At 30.9% G+C, this 12,500-nt stretch overlaps 1 protein-coding gene across 1 annotated transcript in view; it reads left to right on the top strand.

Annotated features, from left to right (window-relative positions):
* The window catches only part of LOC145277559 (palmitoyltransferase ZDHHC1-like), a 148,811-nt gene that overhangs the window by 3,739 nt on the left and 132,572 nt on the right, over window positions 1-12,500 (top strand). The window contains exon 2 of the mRNA XM_080129031.1: window positions 7,720-7,849. The gene's annotated coding sequence lies outside the window, so the exon portion shown is untranslated. The remainder of the gene's footprint in view (window positions 1-7,719; window positions 7,850-12,500) is intronic.

Consider the following 12,500-nt stretch of genomic DNA (forward strand, 5'->3'; position numbering starts at 1 on the left):
GTGTCTGACTTTACTCTCGTAAGGAGGCAATTAAATGAGGGTACGAATTTTTAAAAATAATAATAATGTTCCACTCTGCTTTAAAACCAGAGATTAGTAGGTCATTTTTGGTTAACTAAATATTTTCATTTTATTTCTGTAAATTACTCTTACACTTCATTTTTTTTTCTTTAGTCATTTGATTTTAATTCAAGCCATCCATACAAACGTGACTACTTTTTACGTTACTTAATTTTTTTATTTTATTTATTTATTTATTTATTTGTTTTTCACCATTCGTGGGACATTTTAAAAATTATGTAACTCTTTTGAAAAGTTTCGGAATTTGTCCGATTTTTTTCTTGATTAACTTAAATTAGTTTCAAATCAATTAAAAACGTTACATTATATTATAATTATCATCAAACCGAGTTAATTGATATTAGCCTAGCTTTAAATAAATATAAACATTGATTGCACATTGCATATTTTATTTATAAAATTGTATGACCACCTCTCGTGTTTCTCGTCCCTACGTGACTTATATATTATTTTTATTTAATCGATTATAAATTGAAATCAGAAATTTAATAGCGTAACGAAGAACAATGAATCTTTTTAAAATCATATTTAATAACTAATTTAATTGCAGAATAAAATTTTATCGTATACAAGTCAGCTATTTTAATAGCTGACAAAAAAGGAATTACTTCGTGACCCTTTTGAAATGACAAAGAATTTGGAAACCTTTAAAGTGTAAACAATGTTATATATATCAAAATAAAATTTACGTTAAGAAAATTAGTTATAACTTTATTACAATTTGGTTAATAATTTAATGGCCAAACTATACTATAATAATTAAACTTTAAAACTTCTATCAATAAATAAATAGATAAACAAATAAATAAATAAGTAAATAATAAATAAATAAATAATAATAATAATAATAATAATAATAATAATAATAATAATAATAATAATAATAATAATAATTGTGAGTACAAATATCATATATGTATACATATATACACACACATACTCTCTCTCTCTCACACACAGATATATAAGAAAATTTATGCTGAATATAAAAATTCAATAAATTACAATATTTATGAATCCACCACGGAATTAAAATAAAAATAAAATTAAGAATAATCCTTAACTCATAGATTTTCAAAGATAGGCCCTTCCTTTTCATATGTGTATATATATATATATATATATATATATATATATATATATATATATATATATACACACACATACATACATACATACATATACACACACACATACATACATAAATACATACACACATACATATATATATATATATATATATATATATATATATATATATATATATATATATATATATATATATATATATATATATATATAAGCATGCATGCATGCGCACAGAGATAATGAAAGTAAAACGAAGCCAACAAAACAAAAGTGAAAGTAAAAATTACTTTGGCTTGATGTAACCAACTATTTGAATAAATAAAAAAATAAATACATAAGCGTATTGTCATAGACAAAAGAAGATAATTAATTGCGTTGGACATTTTCTCCATCTTCTATGGATATTTTAAGATCTTTGACTTTGAGCGAATAAACTTTATTGTATTTTCTTTTTATGTAATTCATTCCTTGACCCGACTTCATCAGAAAATGTTGGGTTGATATAATCTATTTTTATGAAATTTTTATCACGGCTTTTAGATTATTTGAACTACACAGTGATTGTTCTTGCCATTTATCGTCGATCTAAAACCGAAAAGTCGAAACAAAAAACCTTCCATCTATTTTTCTGTCTAAATATAACAATTATTCCTTTATCGAAGATACTGCCTGTGCGTTTTATTGTAATTACGGATGTTCAAAAGTGCTACATTTTTTCCAGTCGGTTTATGGCTTTTTATCCCGTTCTTATTATTTTCTAACCATCCCTTTTTCTATGTACCGCATATCTTTTTCTCGCATACACATATAAACAGACGGAGATAATTATATTATTTATGGGTGATTATATTTTTATCCAGAAATTGAGAACAAAATTTATTATATAAAATGACTCTCACAATGTCTTACCAAGGACATTTTTTTTTTTTTTAATATACGAAAATACTCTCAACTATATTCGATTTTCGATTAAATATCTAATCATGCGGTACAAATGTTTTAAAAGGATATTTTATATAATGACTGAATAAATTTATGATCGATTAACAACTTAAAAATCGTGTTCTTGTTCGATTAGAGAAAAAGTAAATTTAGGCTTCGTTGGCCATCCGTAAATAACATAAATCAATCAGACGGTATCTTTAATTGTCATAACTCAGTAGCCTCTGAATGGAAATATAATGATTAAAAAAAAACACGCACATGTTGATCTTTATTGTTTATTTTATAAAAAAATTTTTTTTAAATAAACTTAATTAATACGGCGATAAACTTTAAAACATGGCTAGGCTCATCTACTTTAATTTTAATTCAAAGATTTTTTTAATGTTTGATATATTTTAAAATTAAAACATAATCTCAAAGAAAACACCAACTGAATTATAAATATCATTTATTTAAATTATATTTTTTTTAAATGTTCGGATTATTTGTCTACTATTTACAACTTGATTATCGTATCCACAAGGTTTCAGCCAATATAATCCGCAACCTTCTCTAAGCGGATCTTTTCGAATTTGAAAACATTCGAGTAAAACTTTGGGATCTTTATATCGGACCTGGGACGGAATTGTGAACTGACCCCTTTATTTAATCCATCGGGGATCGGGAGGGGTCTCGTTCCGCTTAAGCTATGGCCCATAGAAGTGATGGTTACTTTTACGTTATTTATTTATTTAGTTAGTTAGTTAGTTATTTGCTATTATCACCTGTACTAAGAATTGAACAGCCAACCTCTAGAACATTATCACATTATTTATTTATTTTTTACAAAGGGTTTACCACATATCAAGGCTCGGAGGCCACTCGAGGATAAGGGTTACTATGTGTATTGTAGTCATTGGGATAGTAGCGTACTAATAGTTTGTGGTGGAAATTTAGTATAATTAGATTATTTACGAGAACGGTTCAATAAGAACTTGTTTACGTTGGACTTGAAGACAACGATATTGTAGTCAGTTGGAAAGCAGACCAGCGGAACAGAGTTCACAGGCGGGCAGTTCTAGAAGAAAGAAGCTTTGTTTATAGAATCCACGTTTAGGTTGAGGCACCGATAGAGAATGGGTAAATTTATTGATAATGATTTTGACTAGACGAGTGTTTTTGTGAAAGATTGGGCGGGGGGCAATAAATAGGAGTTCAGTCGAACACTTTCCATGAAAATAGCAATAAAGCAAAGACAGACTCGCAACGTCTGTGGATTAAATGAAGGGTTTTGTTCAAAATTTCGTAGAGGTTCTCGAGATCACCATAAAGATTCCCAAGTTTGACAGGAGATACACCTGAAGAAGGTCGAAGGTTACATCAGCAGCAACAAGGATGAAAATAGTAGTCTGAATAATCAAATTTTTCAAGCCTCATCTAAAACATTCAAAAACATAATAGGTAAATTATATTAACTTTCAATTCTAATAAAATAAAATAAAAAATAAATATGTGTATCTATAGAGTACTTTTGTGAAGGGGAGACGTTCCCGTTATGAACTGGCCTTATGTCTAACTTTGAGGGCCAGGTAAATAAATATTTGGACTTTTAGGCTAAGATATATATATATTTATAAGCAAAATTAAGTACATCGATTATGGATATTTTAAATGGAGTAATCCGTAGAGTAAATGGGGTATTGTGGTGACTGCAGAAGTGAACGTAGGGCATAAATGATGAAAGAATGAAAGAAACAGAGCTTGGACAAAATGAATTAAGAGCAGGATAGACAGGGGATTGACCAATGAACCTCTCCACATCACTACAGTTTTGATGACCTTATGCCTAACTTAGAAGTAAAATTTATAAATAATTCAAAGTATGGCATCTGTTCTCAGCAATCCTCCATCAAAAGAAAAGAAATCCTTGACTAGGTTAATTTTGACTTTTGTCCCAATTCAGAATGTCCCTTTTGGGGGAGCTGAATTTCTCCTCTATTTAACTGGCCTTGTGTCTAACTTTGAACCTGTGTTTGGGCAAGTAAATATGGAACGATAAAATAATTCGGGCTAGGATCAAAGTGCATTTTTTAATGCTCTTTTTCTCCTCAAACAAGGCATATTGCTGCTGGGAATGTAAGAGGTTACGATTTGGGATCATATTTAACATTTGACCGTGAGGAAGCTTAGCGAGATATCTGTTCACATTACATTTAAACTTTTGCAGTTTAGCACAGTCAAGGAAGCAAAAAAAAAAAAAAAAAAAAAACAGGGAGGGGATTCTAAAGTCTGTTAGTCCAAGTAAAAAAAACTACTGGAGAAAAACTCTTCCCAGCATCTCGGCACTTCAACACTGAAAGGGAGGGATTTTGCTGCTTGTAAGGTTAGTCGGAAGTATGTATGTCGAGGGGACATAAAGTGCTACAGTTCGTTAGAGCACATGCTATTAAAGTATTTGTAAAACAGGCAACAGGGATGCGATATTGCGCGATGGGACAGAGGGTGGAGCTTGGCTGATAGTGCGGGGCCTATTGGGTTGGAGACTATTTTTCACCCTAAGAGTGAAAGACTAATAGTAGCTGCACCAGCCCATATGTAGCATCAATATGCATGGGCAAATTGTGACTTTGAAAAGATATAGGTTAGATAGATATTCTTTGGTGTGAGTCATTTTCTAGCATGGTAGAGAGAGCCCACTTTCTTTGCAGCAGCTTTGGCAATGTATTATATGTTCTATTCTGAGTTAGAATAGGAGAAATCCTTCCCTGATGCAATTTTTATTTTTGCTCACAATCCAGAATTCCCCTTTGAAGAGCTGGACCCCCCCCCCCCCCCACACACACACACTGGCGTCCAAGTTCTTTTCGTGGGAGAGGATTGAAAACCCTCTCTGGCTTTCGGACTAGGTTCAAAGTGTAATATGTCTTCTGCCTTCAGTTGAAGGAAAATTTTCTATTTTTTGTCCCATTCAGAATGTCCTTTTTAAGGTAACTATATATCCCCCACCCCACATAAACAACCAACCTTGTGTATGTATGCAAGTAAATATTTTAAAATTTTTAATTATTTTAATGCTTAAATATTTAAACAATACCAATTTAAACAACCAAAAATGTTCTTTGGAATAAAACATAAAATTGGATGAAATGTTTAAAAATGAAAAAAAAAAATGGGGTTTTATATTGTCTTTTTAGAGAATAAACAAACAAACAAAAATGAATAAATTGAAAGAAATCCTAACATAAATTGCTGTCTCTCCTTAATTGTCGGGATAAGAGACCCCCCCCCCCCATCAAATTTATTTTTTGGTAAGATACTGGTTCTTCCTCCCTGTGAGTTGTCTAATGGCAGAACTTTTATATTGCCTTGTCGTTAGGGTATACCCTGGGTGAATTTGCTGATGTAACGGCATCTAAAAGGGAGACACCGTGTTTTAGAAAACATGCTCTTGCAATTACTACCTCTACGACTTAGTAGCGCCTCTAGTAGTAGACGGACAGGAGAGAGAAACAGACACGGAAGAAATATTATTAAAGACATGTGGAATTTTGGTTAGTATTAATCTTATTACAGTACTTTTATTATAACCAACAGCATTTTAAAATATTTTATTGGCTGTTCTCTTTTAATTGTTTAGCGACTGACCATGTTTATTATTATTCTTATTCTTATTATTTTTACTATCATAACACATGCTCAACGAAGGGTGAACTCTGATCACTGAAATTCCTTCGATGGTGCTTCTTACTTCTGAGAAAAAAATATATATTATATGGGTGCTTGTTTAGAATTACACTTATTTAAAAAAAAAAAAATACAGAAATTTTTTTTATAGTATAATCTTTATGTAATCTTTATGGAATGAAGATGTCATATTAGAAAATCACGTAAATTGATCTAGTATTTGTTTTTTAACTTAGAAAATAAAAATGTATAATTGTTAACGATACTGATTTTGATCCCGATAGTTCGAATTGAGTTGTCTCCCCTATACATCATGGTGGATCAAATTACTAAGTCTCGCTTAATCATAGAATTTGATTTTCTTAGTTAAAAAAAAAATACTTGATCAATTTACGTACTTTTTGGAGTATGATTATCTTCGTTCTGTGACGAGTACGTACAAATGTACTTTTTTTTTAATAAGTGTAATTCGGAATAAGCAACATTATTTGAAATTAATTTATTTAATATTATTCTTGAACGGATTCTAGGTACATTAGTACATTACACAATATATATATATATATATATATATATATATATATATATATATATATATATATATAATGCCATATATATCTTATATTCATTTTACTTGAAAGTTCGTTTAAATCGATCAGAAAAGGGCAGTAGTTTATCTTTGGTGTCACAATGAAAACGTTTTTTGTTTTAAATTACAATGCAATGCCATTTTTTTTTAATTTTTTTTATTCATTTTGGTATATCTTTTTTACGACAGTATCCAACATAACACTCCTAACATCTCCATGTTAATAACGGCTTTCGGAATAAACACACTCAACCTCGAAAGCTTTTCTTAACATAGGGAGGTTGGAGGTGTTTATACTACGCTGGGTACTGTCGTAAAAATACCTTTTTTTAACAAATTATTTATTTAAAGGTTTTTTATTTAATTTCTGTATTTTTATTTTTACAGACCGTGCTGAAATAATAATGTTATTATTTAGAAAGCCATTCTTAACGTGAGATGTGGTTTTCTTTGTTAATTAATCTGAACTTTTACCTAACAATTTAATAAATAAGAGATGCCGTAAAAATTGAATTCAACTTGAAAATCCCATCTAAAAATAACGTGGTCCGTAAACTGCACAAGTACCTAATAAATAATCGTTATGTTGTAATTAATGACAAAATAGTAATTTCTAAGTCACGCATACACTCGAGACATGACACAACATTATTAAAGAAAGAAAACACTAACTTGATAGTTAAGAAACATGTACGTTTGTAATTGCAATGTTTTGATTTCTTAGTGTTGTTTCTCCGTTGTTAACTATACAGCAAGATTGCCGTTTTTTTGTTGTTGTTTTTTTTTTAGTGAAAGCTATTTTATTTTGTGAATTTATAAGGCAATGTTAGTTTGTCTCAGGAAATGCGCTCACACTTGGAAATATTTTTTTAAATTTTACATTGAAATATTTCTTGTGCTAACCTACCTACTAAACAATTGATCAATTAATATTCACGGGTTGTTATTAATTATCCATTTAAAATAATAAAACTGATTCGTCACTTTTATCTTTAACCTACATGCCGCATTTTTAGCCCCTTGGCCTTGCACATGCGCCGCTGGAATGACTTAGCACCTCTCCTAGTCCTACATACATATAATAACCATTAACACGATAAATTAACCTTACCTGTATAATTATCCCCCCCCCCTCAAAAAAATACCGCTCACATTCTTTATGTTGAAAAATTGAACTGAATCTTACTTGATGAATAAAGTTTCAAAATCACCGTTCAAAAATTGATTCTCCCTTTATAAGAACATAAGGCTAAAGGAATCTTTCAACGTGTAAAATTATCGTTTTTTTTATATCTATTATTTATTTTGTTTGATTAGTTTATATTTATTTATTGATTTATTTTGTCTTGCAGATCAAGGTAAACACAGAAATAATGGCCTTCCCTTTCCGAGAGGAGGCATATCAACAAATCTAAGAAAATGTGTCATGCGATACAACTTGTGCTTCTTGAAAGATTTTGAGGCCCGCTAAAAAAAACACAGGTATGCAATATAAAAATGAACACGGGTTTCCTCGAATAATTGTTTTTCTTTTGTTTGTTTTTACTTTTGTTTTATTCTTGTTTTATACCCCCACGTCTCAAAGATCAAGTAATTTCTTCGGTTTTTTTTTGTTTTCCTATTCATTCTATTGACTCCTCTATTAGCACGAAGCTCTTGTCATTTTAACAGACATTTAATTGTCAATTGACACACATAGAATATCCGTAAACGAAATAATAAAATAGAATAATTTGATTATTTATTAAAATAGTTCAATATTCCGTTTTGTTTCATAGGTGCTTCACTGCTTCTTCTTCGTTATTAAGAGCAGAATTCGAAATATTGAATTTCAAACAAAACCAGTGGCACCTACTTAATTGTCATGTCATAGTAATGAAAATATCCGAAAATTACGAAAAACGATAAGGTAAAAAAATTAATTATTAATGAAAACAGTTTCTGAAAGACAATTAGCGAAAAATGAGTTTCACTAAATTGGCCTAAGACTTCAGAAAATTATTACCTCCCTTCTTACGTGTCGAACTCTCCGGTTTGTTTTTTTATTTTATTTTATTTTCTATACCTGAAATGTTCGATAATTGTCTTCGAAAACTATTTTCGTTGATAATTAATTTTCTACCTCATCTTTTTTCGTAATTTTTTGATATGTCCATTACTGTGACCTGACAATTAAATAGATAACGTTGGTTTAACTTGAAATTCAATATTTCGAATTTCGATCTCGTCATAATGAAGGAAGCACCTTTTTATGTTTACGTGATAAAATATAACACGTGATGCGGTTTCTGGGAGGGTTTTTTTTTTTTTTTTTACATATTCTTTGGAACAAATAATTTTATTTATGAAAGTCATCGGTTGTAAAGAGAGAAAATAGATGATATAACCTGAGATTTTTTTAAACTCTTCTTGATAATGCAGGTTGAATTATTTTTATTTTAGCTTTTTTTTTTCAACAGGGTTAAAAAAAAAAAAAAACGCGCGAAATTTTTGTAATACTAATCAAATCCAATTAACTTACATTTAATTACTAAAATCGACTAAAATACTCCACACTCGTCTTAATGGAATGTATTAAATAAGGTTTATATGTTGTCTCCAAGTTCCGCGTGTTTTTGTTTTTTACTTCCGGGTTCGGTTGACCATTCTTATTCACAATGAAATCACCTGGGAAAAGTCTCTTCTGTTTACTTGTTTAAAAATATTCTTTTATTGAAAAGTGGAGGATTTCGGGGGAAAAATCAAAACATAAAAATCACATCCTATTTTAGGATTAAGAAACCGAAATGCATTCTGATAGATTCAATTACGTAATTAATTTATTTTGATTATCCTCAAGTTCGTGTTTTTTTGTTTTGTTTTTTATATACTACAATATTCGGTGCTAATGCACTTACTAATAATCCACGCTATTTTTAAATCGTATTTCCAAGTTTAATTAAAGTTTTATGTTGTTGTTTTTTTATTCAATCGTAAGGTTAAAGTACAGAATAGGTATAAAACACCCTCCCCTCCCCATGTTAAGAATGGCTTTTTAAATAATAACGTTATTTCAGCACGGATCAATAATACCCAATTCGATGTGTAACGAGTGCCCACCTCCTAAAAATACGTGTTTTTCACCTTTTTTTTCTTTTTTTGTTTAAGTTTTTTTTTTTTCAACGATTATCATACATTACACTTGCAGAAAAAATTTAAAAAAAAAAATGTAATGATTTTTAAGAAGGGGTTCAGTTTCTTGATATAACGTTCTAACCACGTGACACGTCGGTAAAGAAATGGCAGTAAAGGCAGGTAGCATTGAAGGAGAACGTTATAACGAGAAAGTGAACCCCCTTCTTAAAAGTCATTAATTTTTTTTTTTTTTTTTCAAAATTTTTTTCTTTTATTATGATACTTACGTCTGTAATCTATGATAATCATCGGAAAAAAAAGAAGTTAAATAAAGGTGTAAAACACGCATTTTTAGATGGTGGGCACTCACTCACAGGCCCGCCAAGAATTCTGTCATTTTGACAAAAAAGAAAGAAAAAGCGAAGATCGTTTGCTAATTTTAAAATTATTAAACATTAACGAGAAGTGACGTTTCCAGAGCATTTATCGTGGAGCAGAACAGTCTGCAGAAACCGGAAGTAAAAGAAGAAGAAAAAAAAAACACGGGAAACTTGGGGATGACCATTATTTTTGTTTTAATAGGATATTTCAAAATTAGTTTTATTTGATTTTTGGTTTCAATAAATATTCGATTAATGTGAAAGTCACATAATCGCGAGAAACACACACACACACACACGTGTAATTTGTCTCATAAAACACGATCGACCAAATTTTAACAATTCCAAACAGCTGATAATCATTTTATTAATAAAATAAAGTATGTTCATAAATAGTTAAAATATTTTATATCTACTGTATCGATCCGATGTTACTCGGGAGTCTTTATACTTTCACTCTTTTTTCACTCCTTGAACATTCCTCTACCCTCTCATTTTTTTTTTTTTTTTTTTTTTACTCTTATTAACCTCAAATGCTAGTTGGATGTAAGAGGCTACTATTTGGGATCATATCTACAGGGACACTATGTAGGGAGTTGAGTAGCGAGATGTCTGTTTACATCACATTCAAACGTCCGCAGGTTAGTACAGTCAGGGAAATAGGAAACTGGGAGGGAATTACAAAATCGAGCAGTTTGGTTTAAGTGGTGATCACTGTGTAAAAAAAAAAAAAAAAAAAAAAAAAGCTATTAGAGTAGAATGAGGGAAAAACTATTAGAGTAGAAGACGTTTTTTTTTTTTTTTCTGCTAGTTGGGTCATTCGAGGTTATTTATGCTAAGGGGACAAAAGTGTTATGAGTTTGTCAGAGCACATGCCGTTAAAATACAAGGGTTAAACATTGCGGTGATGAGACAGGGGGTGGAGTTTGGTTTATAGTGCAGGACATTAGGTTGGAGACTCTTTTTAGAGAAAGAGACTAGTAGTAGCTCTACCAGCCCCAATGTAGCAACAATACTCAATATATGGCGAATGATGGTTTTGTAGAGATATATTTATATACTGTCAAGCGTGAGTAATTTTTTAGCATGATAGAGAGAACCCACCTTCTTTGCAGCAGCTTTGGCAAGTTCCTCAATGTATTTGTTCCAATTCATGTTACCTGTGAATGTTAAGCCGAGGAGTTTGAATGAAGAGCTTTCAATTAGCATATTATGTCATCACTGGTGGACATCTTGTGATCGCTATCATTCCAGTTTTTATAGGAGTAACTGGACTCATGAAAAAGAATTTCAAAAACTATTTGGCAAATATACTCAGTGAATATACACATGTTATGAGTGCATCAGATCATATTCCATTAAAGTACTTGTAAAAAGGGCACAGGAATGCAACATTTCGGTGATGGGACAGAGGTTATAACTTGGCCAACAGTGTGGGACCTATTAGATTTGAGACTCTTGTTTTGGATCCTGTCTAAGTGTGAATTACTAATGATAGATGCACCAACTAAGATGTGGCAACAATATATGGGTGAATTGGGGCTTTATAAAGATATAGGATGCTCTCTGGTGTGAGTGATTTTCTAGCACGATGGAAGGAGCCCACGTTCTTTGCAGCAGCTTTGCTAATGTCTTCAATGCATTTTTCCAATTCATGCTTCCTGTAAATGTCAGGCTGAAGAGTTTGAGAGATGAGCTCTAAATAAATATACTTTACTTTCTATATAAGATAATTTATTGGATAGATGTTGGAAATTACACGAGTTTAGAGAATGAGCTCTCAGGTAGCGTGTTATTTGTCATGTCAATCAGTAGTTGAGAAGGTCATCTGTAGTTGTTAAAGGAAATTATCTAAAAAAATATTCAATCGAATAAAGGTCAATAACTCCAAAAGTCTCAACTGCCATGAAAGTAAAAATTAATTTTTTTTTTATCTCTTTTCATACTGGAATGAGTTCAGGGAACTTTTGCCATTATTAATCAGCAGAGTGTTATTACTCTTGACAAAAGGAAGAGCCAATCAGACATTTGTACACAGTGCGATGATGTATGGAAGTGTAATATGGTCAATGAGGGTTCAGGATATACATTGCATGGAGATAAATGATATGGCTGATGTACAATATGAATCTTAGAAGAGGAAGATGAAATCGGAACAGTATAGAGAGGTATGTACAGAACAGGAGATTTCAATGTTATGGTCACATTAAAAGAATGGATCAGAGTTCTTGGATTAGTAGTAAAACAATCAGGGTAGCATGATCATCCTACAGGGGAAACCCAATAAAAACATAGGAAAGAATTGATAAGGATGGATGAAAGAAAAAGAAGGATAATTAAAGATCTGTGATACCAGAAATAGGTCAGTTTGAAAATCAATTTCTAAAAACCATCAAAGACATGCCAGCATGAAAAATGGATATTAAAATGATATGACTTTGGTTCAGTTATGGATACAACAAAATTGTATTTCTGAATTTATTTAATCTATGGGGTAGCATGCTCTCTTTCCTTCAGCCATGACTGGGTAGAAGTCTTGAGTAATTTTACCAAGTACTTTAGCCACTACTCCATGAACCTATAAAGTTACACTCTTCTGAAGGTTGAGAGTTCAATCCTCAGTGTAGGCAATGCTCAAA

This window comes from Euprymna scolopes, chromosome 6 (assembly GCF_053919585.1).
Source record: "Euprymna scolopes isolate OS-2025 chromosome 6, ASM5391958v1, whole genome shotgun sequence".
Lineage (NCBI taxonomy): Eukaryota > Metazoa > Mollusca > Cephalopoda > Sepiida > Sepiolidae > Euprymna > Euprymna scolopes.